Below are 12,292 nucleotides of genomic sequence, written 5' to 3'. Positions count from 1 at the left end.
TACTATTTTGATTTTAATCATATTGAATAATTACATATAACCTGCTTACAGTTTAACAAGTTAACAGCCTTGTCAAATAATATGAAACCATGTGTTAATCAAAAAGATTATTATTTATTATTATTATTATTTATTTAGGATGTCGTTGTGGCTTGTGCAGCCCTTTGAGAAACTTCTGATTTAGGGCTATATAAATAAACATTGATTGATTGATTGATTTAAAGTTAAAGTTAGTTAAAGTTAAGTTAAAAGTTAAAGTTAAAGTACCAATGATTGTCACACACACACTAGGTGTGGTGAAATTTGTCCTCTGCATTTGACCCATCCCCTTGTTCACCCCCTGGGAGGTGAGGGGAGCAGTGGGCAGCAGCGGTGCCGCGCCCGGGAATCATTTTTGGTGATTTAACCCCCAATTCCAACCCTTGATACTGAGTGCCAAGCAGGGAGGTAAAAGGTCCCATTTTTATAGTCTTTGGTATGACTCGGCCGGGATTTGAACTCACAACCTACCGATCTCAGGGCGGACACTCCACTAGGCCACTAGTAGTTAATACATAAACCTTAGGCTTGAATCAGCCTGATCACAAAAATAAGTACTAAACAAATATACTCCATAAGAAGGGACTAATAAATAACTGATGAAAAATAAACTATGTAATGCTAAAATAAATAGCTAAAATAAGCAAATAAACTAAATTATTAATAATAAATAACAATAAATATGTTTCTTTAAATAAAAATACAGCTTCTTCACTTTAGTCATAATTTTTGCGCTTTTTAAACTTATCTATGACTTGAGCTTTGTTTGAGATTGTCATTACTGCCACAAGTGGTAGAAGAGTGTATTACAATTGAGTACCGCCACAGCTGAGAAACAAATATTGAATGTGTGCTCGCAGCCCATCAATAGGTAATTAAATTAAATTAACTGTAATTAAATTTAGTAATAATTTGGGTGTCATGGCTGATTAGCTCATGTTACTACAGTATTAAATATTTAAAACCTAATAATGAACTGTCAACATACATCTTTTGACTCAAAAATCCGAATCAGAATATCCTTCATTGCTGCAAAACAATAAAATGCATCATTTCATGTGGTATTTAACTTTATATAAAAATATTACCAGAACAAATTACCTTAATTGTGTCTTGATTTTGTGTCCCATGCCTTTTTGATGAAGGTAAAATGCTGTCCAAATAAAGTTGACTTTTTTCCCCAGAAGTCAGAACAAACCCTTTCAAAGAATCAATCCACTAAGTTCCAATAAGATGGATCATTGCTTTTGTCATGTTCAAAATCAATCACTTCTCCTGGTTTTGTTGTGTCTTTGGTGAGTTGTGCTGATGTCTGAGCATTCAGACGTCTGGGGGCAGTGTGTGTTTTTAAGGAGGGCAATTTGCATATGTCCCTCCTCAAAGGGAGAATGCCAAAGGGAGCTTAACTACTTGCTGAACATGACAGAAGTTTCTCTGGAGCTGTCGTCACTAGACAAAGTGCCCACGCGCACACACACACACACATGCAAACACGCGGAATTTAGGGGAGTCAAACAGCGTGTCCAAAGTGAGGCCCGAGGGCCATTTGCGACCTGCAGCTTGTTTATTATTGGCGCATGCAGGAGTAGTGTACTAAAAAAAAATTAAAGGTTGTTACTAATAACTACAGCTGTCAGAGATAACTCATTAACGCGTGTGATTAATCACAAAAATATTGCATTCATCATGTATAAACACAGATTAATCACAATTTATTTTGATCATATGTGCTCCTTTTCCTCAAAGATGGAGCAGATTTTTTTAGTTTGTCCAGCAGATGGCGCTATTATGAAACACCAACACAGTATCAGTGCAGTGTCAATACAGCTAGTGAGTGTGCCACACACTTGCTGAAGGGACGAATTTAGGTCATGTGTGTTCGCCAGCGAACGTGCTGTCTCATTATAACTCCTAGGTCTGCGACAAAGAAGGCTTTCTTCTCAGACCAAGAAAGAAAAACATTTCAGAATCAGAAAAGAGCTATTCTAAATTCAACAACATATGAAATATAACATATTCTAACATCATATTTTGCCAAAGTTGTAGTCGTAAATCCAGATGTTAAGGCAACGTTTACCAAAGTTTGTTCATAAATGTGATTGTCAATCACATCACAGAGGGATGTGCCTCCTTCTAGAAGATCACTAATGATCGGTGTGATTTGTGTCATAAGATTTGAAAATGTATACTTTGGATTGACCAACTATAAGACTATTAAAATGACACCCCTTTTCAAGACTATAAAAATATTTTGCAAGTGGTCGATTGCAATAAAAAAGCATATAATATTTCTTAGCTGACCGACTTCATTGATTACCTTTTTAAAAAAATTATATTAAATTACGCAAACAAATACTTTGAAAATATATTTTTTACTCAAACTTTTTAGAACATCTACAAAATAGACAATATTTAAAAACGGTGCCTGCATTCTTTGATTTTTTTTCTATACATACATACAGTATATGTATGTGAGTTATATTATTACAGATTAAAAATGCTATTCAGTAGCAATGCATATGGCATATCCAATGTAAGTTAGCATTGAGCTAGCGCATTTTGAAAAGTGTAACTTTACTTTAGAGCGCTTTCTAGCAGGCATGCTTGCATTGTTGACATGGATAGTTACAACATTACCTAAAGGCAGTCCACTATCAATACGCCTGTTTAACCGCCAAGTGTTTGAGCCGGTGCGAAGCCTGCAACCGGACGTGACATCAAGTACAACAAAGGTATCAAAATATAGCCCCGTTTGATTTTACGTGTATCGCTATCCATTCGTATCGACAGGATTTAGTCAGTACCTGTAAAGTGCATTTTAGAGGAATATATTAGGGAGTTTTATTAAGGAAATGTATTATACTGTAATGCAAATGTATTATACTGTAATGCAAAGTATTATACTGTAATGCACATTGTTTACTCTATATGAAGGAAAAAAGCTACAAATGTTTGTCACATTAATAGATTTATTTTCTATTACTGTTATATAATGCACATGGTCTACTCTTTTTGAAGAGAGGAAAATAATACAAGTACCTGGCACATTAACACATTTTGTTTGTGTTCTACTTATACAATGCACATAGTTGTATTTTAATTCGTCTGAAAGGAATAAAAACTACAGATATTTTTGCATTAATACATTTCTTTTTATTACAGCTATGTAATGCACACAGTTATATTTTACTTTGTCCAAAATATATATTTTTAATTCTTGTTACAAAATGCAGACAGATATATTTTACATCACGGTATTTGAAAGGAAAAAAAACAAAATATTTTTTGCATGAATAATTGTATTTTCTATTCTTGTTATATAATGTATACATGCTATTATATTTTACTTAAGGGAAACAAATACGAATACTGTTATGTTTATATTATTTATTTAAAATTTTAGCATTTTATAGACATTTTTCTATTACAGTTATATAATGCATGCAGTTCTATTTTACTCTGTCAAAAGAGAAAAAAATCGACAAATATTTTTTTGTATTAATCATTGTTTTCATGATTAATGAAAACAATATTTTACTCCACAGTATCTAAATGGAAAAAAACTAAAAATATTTGTGTGGTTAATATATTTTTTTCTATCACAGTTATGATACACCATACCATACCATACCAACTTTATTTATAAAGCCCTTTAAATATACACACTGTTGTATTTACTTCGATGAAGGGAAAACATCTCCAAATATTTTTCGCATTAATAATTGTTTTTCTATTCTAGTTATATCAGGCACACATATTTTACTCCACTGCATCTGAAAGGGAAATATACATATTTTTTACATTAATATATGTTTTTCTGTTACAGTTATGTAATGCACACAGTCATATCTTACTCTGCCAAAAACAAACAAATAGAAAAAATAACTGCAAAAAAATTTAATATATTAATCTGTCAGAAGCAAAAAAATAAATTCTCTGTTTAAAGGGAAAGAACTACAAATATTGTTTGTATTAATAATTGTTTTTCTATTTTAGTAAATAATCAACACATGCAGTTATATTTTACTTAACAGTATATGAAAGGAATACTGGAAAACATATTTTTATGACAGTTACACAATGCGCACTGTTATATTTTATTCTGTCATTTATTCTGTCAAAAAAAATAAATGAACGAATGAATATTTTGGCATTAATAATTGTTTTTTTTCTTGTAGTTATATAATGCTTTACTTTTAATGCTTCAATTTTAACATAGGGACAGTGCACTCTAATGAACATTAATATTTACTTATCTCTGTAAACATGCCGGATTATAGCAAAGCTGCTATAATGCACATACAGTATGCAGTCATATTTTACTCCAGTGTTTAAAGGAAAAACAATACAAATATTTTTTGCATTTACATATTTTTTAATACAGTTATATAATGCACACAGTTAAATTTCATTCTGTAAAAACATACTAGTAATATAATATAGTTATATTTTACTCCACAGTATCTGAATTTTTTTTTCTATCACGGTTATAAAATGCACGCAGTTTAAGGGAGGAAAAAATTGTCACATGAATATAACTTTCCTGAGGACTCTTTGTAAACTTTTTCTTGGACTGTGTAACACAAAAGCTGTTTCGTATTTTGATTTTTTTCTTCCACTAAACAAGACTCTTTATGTGTACCTCCAATCACACATAGCATCTAACGCTGCACAATGTTTAATTTCCATTGTTTGCTGCATAATAGCCATCACAGCCACTGGGTATGCAAGCCATGTGTAACACCCACTGTGAGGGGAAACACTCAGTGGCTGCACTGTGCAGATGGAATTCGTATTTGAAGATATTCCAAACAGATTACCTCAGCCTTCCCAGAATGCCTAAAAACCATCAAGAATCAGTAACACGCCTAAGATTGATAATCTTAATATATTTCCATATGTGTCTGCACAGAGTTATGGTATGGACGTGACTAACAAGCTAAAGCTGTCATATTGTGTGGTCTTACGTAAGTGAATGTAGTGTCCTTTAGTCACTCAGCATCAGCAAAGGTGTTGCTAAGTAAAAGGAACCCGAACAAATGTTTCCTCTGACTCGTCTGAATATTAAGCAGGACTGTGTAAAGACATTAGCTCCGAGTGCATGGCAGATATTACAGAGGAATATTTACTGTATCTCTGTGAGTCAGTTGTCATACCAATGCTTGTCGATTATTGTGACAGGACAAAACATATTTGGACCTTGACAACGGCCTTTTGTGAGATTACTCTTATATGCTAGGGAAAAAAATCAGATCATAAACATGATTTAAAGTATATCTGAGTCAAAATGTCCAATAGACTGCAAATCAGAGGTTGTCCAAAGTGTGGCCCAGGGGCCATTTTTGGCCCACAGCTCGGTTTTTACATTGTAAAAATAAACATGAATTAATTATTAGTGAGATATATTAAATATTTTACGCTAATTTGCTTTGTCACCTTCAAAACAAAGCTAAGATTCGGATCTTTAGTTTGGATAGTTTAGTACATATTAGACTTAGACTTAAACTTCCTTAATTGTCTCATTTTATTTTTCCGACATTTAACAGTGAGCTGAAGATGATAAGTGTGCTGTGCAGTTGTTATATCTTGGTTTTTTTTTACACTTCTGAGTCCTGACTATCGATAATGTCAGTTTGTCCGACAGTAGGTGTGTTGCCATTGTCAGTAAGTAGTCTCTGCCTTTAAGTTGAGTGTAAACCCTGTAAAATATTGTAGTTGTTATACATCAGCTGTTTGATTCTAACGTGCATCTTAGTCATAGTTTTCATTACCAAATTTTGAATTTGCCATATAAAATCGAAAATGCTATTCAGTAGCAATGCATATCTACTCATTGGCTTAGTGGTTTGAGTGTCCACCCTGAGATCGGTAGGTTGTGAGTTCAAACACCGGCCGAGTCATACCAAAGACTATAAAAATGGTACCCATTACCCCCCTGCTTGGCACTCAGCATCGAGAGTTGGAATTGGGGGTTAAATCACCAAAAATGATTAACGGGCGCAGCCACCGCTGCTGCCCACTGCTCCCCTCACCTCCCAGGGGGTGAACAAAGGGATGGGTCGAATGCAGAGGACAAATTTCGCCACACCTAGTGTGTGTGTGACAATCATTGGTACTTTAACTTTAACTTTATATGGCATATCCAATTTAAGTTAGCATCGAGCTAGCGCATTTTGAAAAGTGTAGCCTTATTATCATGCCTGATACCTTTCTATCAGGCATGCTTGCTTTGTTGGCATGGATAATTACAACATTACCTACAGGCAGTTCACTATGACTACTTGTGCACTCAGCACCGAACTAAGTAATCTCTGTCTCTGGCTTTCCGATAACAAACTGTCACTACACCTGGGTAAAACAGAGTCCATCCTATTCAGGTCCAAGCACAGCCTAGGTAAATCCCCGGGCTTTACGATTAAAGCAGGTGATACCATAATCACCAGCAAAGACAAGGTAATTTACACTCTCTCGGGTAAAAAAATGGCATTAAAATTAATCACCAAGATCAATAATAAAACTAGATGATTTTTGGGCAGGAGTTCTGGGTTTATCAACAAGGATACACTTAAGACCCTTGCCGGTGCCCCCATACAGTGTCATTTTGACTACACCTGCACCTCATGGTTCACCAGTATCCCTAGGCCACTAAAAACAAAACTGCAAACTTCCCCAAACAAGCTAGTGAGACTCCTGCTCAACCTCCCATACAGGACTCACCTAACTCAAGCCCACTTTACCAAATTGGGATGGCTTGGAGTTGAGGAAAGAGTACACCAAATTGCAATGTGACTGGTATTCAAAACACTCAGAGAAACTGTCCCCAAGTACCTGTCAAACTATTTCACCAGAGTAAGTGATGCTCACAGGTACTACACGAGAGGGAGTTCCTCAGACCTCGTGCCCCCCAAATTCAAGACTCTTATGGGAAAAAATGCCTTCTACTATTTTGCCACACCACACAGTGTAATGCACTACCAACAGACCTTAAAATTCGAACTTCCCTACTAAATTTTAAAACTGCCATAAATCATGGCTCAGCTCAACCTCTACCTGATCTGAACCAAAATTGATCCCCAGTGACTTTCCGAAGCATCAAACAGGTTTATATGTGGTTATAGTGTATATATCTTTTCTCATTCTGTTTTGCACACTCTTGGAGTCAACATGTGCATAGTCTTGTACATAGTGTCAGTACATAGTGTATATACCATCATCCCCCATTTTTTGTATATATTGTTTTTCAAATCACCTGACATGTATACTGTGTATATGTACATCATTTATCAGTTACAGGTTATATATCTTTTATTATCGAATGTATTAAATGTGATGAATATTTAATGGACCACAATGGAAACAAGCCTTTTGGCTTTTTGTGCCATCCATTTGTCTTTTTAAAGCATTACATGTATTCAATTCTTAAAGATGTCAAACTTCTCAATCAATCAATCAATCAATGAATATGCCTGTTTAACCGCCAAGTGTTTGAGCCGCTGCCAAACCTGCAACCGGACGTGACGTCAAGTACAACTAAGGTATCAAAATATACAGTAGCACCGTTTGATTTTACGTGTATCGCTATCCGTTCGAATCGACTGGATTCAGTCAGTACCTGTAAAGGAATCCACAAAAGTGCATTTTAGAGGAATATATTAGGGCATTTTATTAAGGAAATGAAGAGAAACATGATACCTGCATGCATACAATCACTGCACAAATTGAACTTAAACCACTTAAACCACAAAATCAGATATTCCACTTTTATGAACATACAGGGAGCACATGACTACAATATGGTTACATTTTGGATGAAGTATCTTGTTTTTTTTATTTCTACAACATGCCTCCGTGCTTTTCCTGCATGGACATAGTAAAACATTTTAACAATTGTATCAGAGCGCTGCAGAGATATACCAAGATTGATTGTTTTGACAATAACACATAACAGTATCATTATCTAGAAATGATAAATGGTTCGTCATTTTCTCCCCCTGTCAAGATAGTGAGGATTTCTTGGCTATAATAACTTCAGAACTATGACAGAGTCTTAGACAATTTACAAGAAAAATGTCTGTATTGTTTCTGGAAAAAAATAGGTTTTACCTTTTTGTATTTGTATTTTTACTTTAGTTAAATTGACAATTGTTATTTAAAATTTAAAAAACTAAAAATTATTTGGACTGAATGAGTAACCTCTAACCCAGAGAAGTCCAAAGTGCGGCCTGGGGGCAATTTGAGGCCTGCAGATCTTTCTTTATTGGCCCTTGCTGCATGGAAAAAGTTTGGACACTCCTGCTCTAACCAGAGTAAAGCATTTTTTTGGCCAAAAAGGCAAACACAGCTCTGTAGCATCACTATCTGAATGATTATTGTCCAAAACAGTGCTCATTTGCAGTGGTCTTGTTTTGTTATACAATAGAAAAAAAGAAAAAAGAAAAGAAAAAAAAAAAATTTACAAATAAAGCTTTGTGCACATTAAATAATTAATACATTACATATCTGGGCTTCCCTGCTTAGGCTGCTGCCCCCGCGACCCGACCTCGGATAAGCGGAAGAAGATGGATGGATGGATGGATACATTACATATAATCATTACTTAATTAATTACATACATTTATCTAATTATTATAATAAATATGTTTTCTTTAATGCTGTGTTTAATAACCATAGGGCTGCTAGGGCAAGCGTCCCCTAAAGGGCTGCCAAAAAATGTCTGTTGTGGTCTGTATGGGCCACAGCGGTACTCAGTTGTAATACTCTTTTCCACCACTAGTGGCAGTAATGACAATCTCAAACAAACAGAAAATGTCTGGAGCTAGAGCTAGAGCTAAAGAAGTTTCTTAAGCGCAAAATTTATGACTAAAGTGGTGACGCTGTATTTTCATTTGCACTTCAATTTTATTGACTGTTTAGTTTATGTATCATTATTTTATTATTAATTTTGTTTATTTATTTTAGCACAACATAATTGGATGTTGTTTGTACATATGTAAAATCAATTAATTATGACTACTTTCTTATATAGTAAATTCTAATCAGCCTGAAAACTGTTTAGATAAAATTATTGAAATTGTTTAAAATCAAGAATAAAATTAATAATTCAGTGTTAATATTTGGTCGGGGCATCTGTAGTGGAAAAGTTGGGCCCTGAGGTCAAAAAGATTAAGAACAGGCGATCAATTATTTATTTTCCACATATATCCACATATATATATATTTTGAAATCGCAAGTATTTCCTGCAGTGCCTTCAAGTACCACCAAGGGTTCTGGATCCCAAGTTTAAGAACCATTCTTTTAAAAAATAGGTTGGCCCTGAATGGTTGTTCTGTGAAGCTTCAGGAAATATGGGGTGGTTTCCTAAAATATGTAAAAGCGACAGATCTCAAATTTAACCTCAATTGAAAAGTAATTGAAAGGTAGATAATTGATGAGCCTTTTGTCTGCTTTTGTGTATTGCTGCACTGTGTTGGGGACATTCAAGAGTGCAGTTGTCTGTGGCTTCATGTCAATATTTGCGTGTAGTTATTTAACTAGCATGTTTTTGTTGTTGTTGTTTTTTTGTTTATTATTTTATATATCATTTTTGTGGGTTACTTGTTTAGGAGGGAGAACAAAAGGAACTTTGGAAATGTGTAGGGATGTCCGATAATGGCTTTTTGTCGATATCCGATATGCCGATATTGTCCAACTCTTTAATTACCGATACCGATATCAACCGATACCGATATCAACCGATATATACAGTCGTGGAATTAACACATTATTATGCCTAATTTGGACAACCAGGTATGGTGAAGATAAGGTACTTTTTAGAAAAATGAATCAAATAAAATAAGATGAATAAATTAAAAACATTTTCTTGAATAAAAAAGAAAGTAAAACAATATAAAAACAGTTACATAGAAACTAGTAATTAATGAAAATTTGTAAAATTAACTGTTAAAGGTTAGTATTATTAGTGGACCAGCAGCACGCACAATCATGTGTGCTTACGGACTGTATCCCTTGCAGACTGTATTGATATATATTGATATATAATGTAGGAACCAGAATATTAATAACAGAAAGAAACAACCTTTTTGTGTGAATGAGTGTGAATGAGTGTAAATGGGGGAGGGAGGTTTTTTGGGTTGGTGCACTAATTGTAAGTGTATCTTGTGTTTTTTATGTGGATTTAATAAAAAAAAAACCAAAAAAACCCGATACTGATAATAAAAAAACTGATACCGATAATTTCCGATATTACATTTTAATGCATTTATCGGCCGATAATATCGGCAGACCGATATTATCGGACATCTCTAGAAATGTGTTTAATTGTATTTCTGGACTGTATATGTTAAAAATCCAATAAACAAATGTTTAGAAAAAATGCACAAGTTTATATTGACAAAAAAAAAAATCATTCTTGGAGAGCACACCTTCATAATAAATGTACGTATTCAATCCAATCCACTTTATTTATATAGCACATTTAAACAACAAAATGTTTCCAAAGTGCTGCACAACAATATTATTGAAATTGTAAGTATTGCTGCATGATGATAGCATTAGACCAGGGGTGTCAAACATATGGCCCCTGGGCCGGATCAGGCCCGTGAATAGGTTTTATCCGGCCTGCGGGATGAGTTTGCTCAGTATAAAAATGAGCCAAAATGTTTTAATGAAAGAAACTGCTGTCCTACATGTGTCCACTAGGTGTCACAATAGCAATTCTTCGTATCTTTGTAGATGATGCTACATATGTAAAAAAAAATAAACCACATGATATTAGTGCAGCAGTCGAGGAAAATGTGTAAACTACATAACTAACATCCTGTAATTTGATTTTGATATTATTTTTTTATCTTAATAGATTGAAAATGAACACCAATGAGTTGACTGATGAACATTATCACATAATTAATTCAGAAAGTATAAATAACAACAAATAAAGATAGAATACTATTAACCGCAACATGTAAGTGTGAAAAAAACTCTGACAACATTATGATTTGTACATTTTCAGAATGTGCTTGTTCTATTTTTAAACAAAGAAAACAATCTGAAGTTGTCTTTATTTTTAAGTTATCGTGCCTTGATTTTACCAGTCCGACCCACTTGGGAGTAGATTTTTCTCCATGTGGCCCCCGATCTAAAATGAGTTTGACACCCCTGCATTAGACGGTAGCCATTTTTACTATTGGAGACTTTTACCTCCAAATAAAAAAAAAATCTTTGGGCAAGATTTTTACATTTGGAGAAAGTATGTAGATTGGGATGACTGTGACAGCTGTGTAAATCCTTGCACAGACATTGAGCACAATGATATTATGGCAGAAGACATTTAAACATTCATGTATTCTGTTTTGACTATGAATATTAAGACTCTCAGCAGCAGTTGTGCTACAAGTATAAGCGAGCGTGTCCTGATAACATCCTAGCAGACTGGAAGTAAGCCAGCCCTGGGCAAATTTACCCTGCTGTTTGATGTGCCGGGTTGGCTCCAGGCAGACCAAGCATTGTGTACCAAACAATGAACCCCAGACCCACTTAACTATAAACATGTCCTTTTGGGGGCGTTTTCCTTAGATTCTGTACTGGAGACACCCAATGTCAGGAAACCTGAGGCGACTCTTCTAAATTTAGTATCTATAAGAATTTGAATGCTGCTGACTTGCATTCCAAGATTGCTGCTCGACTTTTCTAATTAATGATGCACTTGGAATGTTGCTGAAGTCTGGGGTGGCGGTGTTATTGTTTTGTAATGCTGGGAATTCAGTTTATGTACTCATTGCAAAACAAAAGTTTTTGTTGGTAAATTATAAAGTAATACAGTATGATATGAAATATATAAAGATAGTATAGTAAAACATAATATAATACAAATTCTATAAAATATATAAGGAACAGTGGTGGTTGTCTTTCGTCGCATTATTTGTGTAGCTTAGCTTAAAAATATGAATTACGAAAAATAGTATCCCACCTGACATTATTACATTATGCATAACACATTGTGATAGGTTTACCTGTTAACATACAGTATTGCGTATCATTTTGGACACAATAAACCAAAAATACTCATTAATTTATTTGTTATTCTAATAATAAAAAAACAAAACAAGAGTGAGCCATATTGTGAATTGCTAGAGTATTATTAATAGAGTTATCAACGTTAACGCGTACGATTAATCACAAAAACGTATTGAATTTATCATGTATAAATGCAGATTAAACACGTAATTTATATAAATTAATAAAAATTAACTGGGC

At 34.2% G+C, this 12,292-nt stretch overlaps 1 protein-coding gene across 2 annotated transcripts in view; it reads right to left on the bottom strand.

The window, feature by feature from the left end:
- Positions 1–12,292, bottom strand: part of LOC133660309 (antizyme inhibitor 1-like) — a 40,141-nt gene that overhangs the window by 22,384 nt on the left and 5,465 nt on the right. The gene's annotated exons all lie outside the window — the stretch shown is intronic.

The sequence above is a fragment of the Entelurus aequoreus genome, linkage group LG11, assembly GCF_033978785.1.
Source record: "Entelurus aequoreus isolate RoL-2023_Sb linkage group LG11, RoL_Eaeq_v1.1, whole genome shotgun sequence".
Classification (NCBI taxonomy): Eukaryota; Metazoa; Chordata; class Actinopteri; order Syngnathiformes; family Syngnathidae; genus Entelurus; species Entelurus aequoreus.
This window is presented reverse-complemented; position numbering and strand designations above follow the sequence as displayed.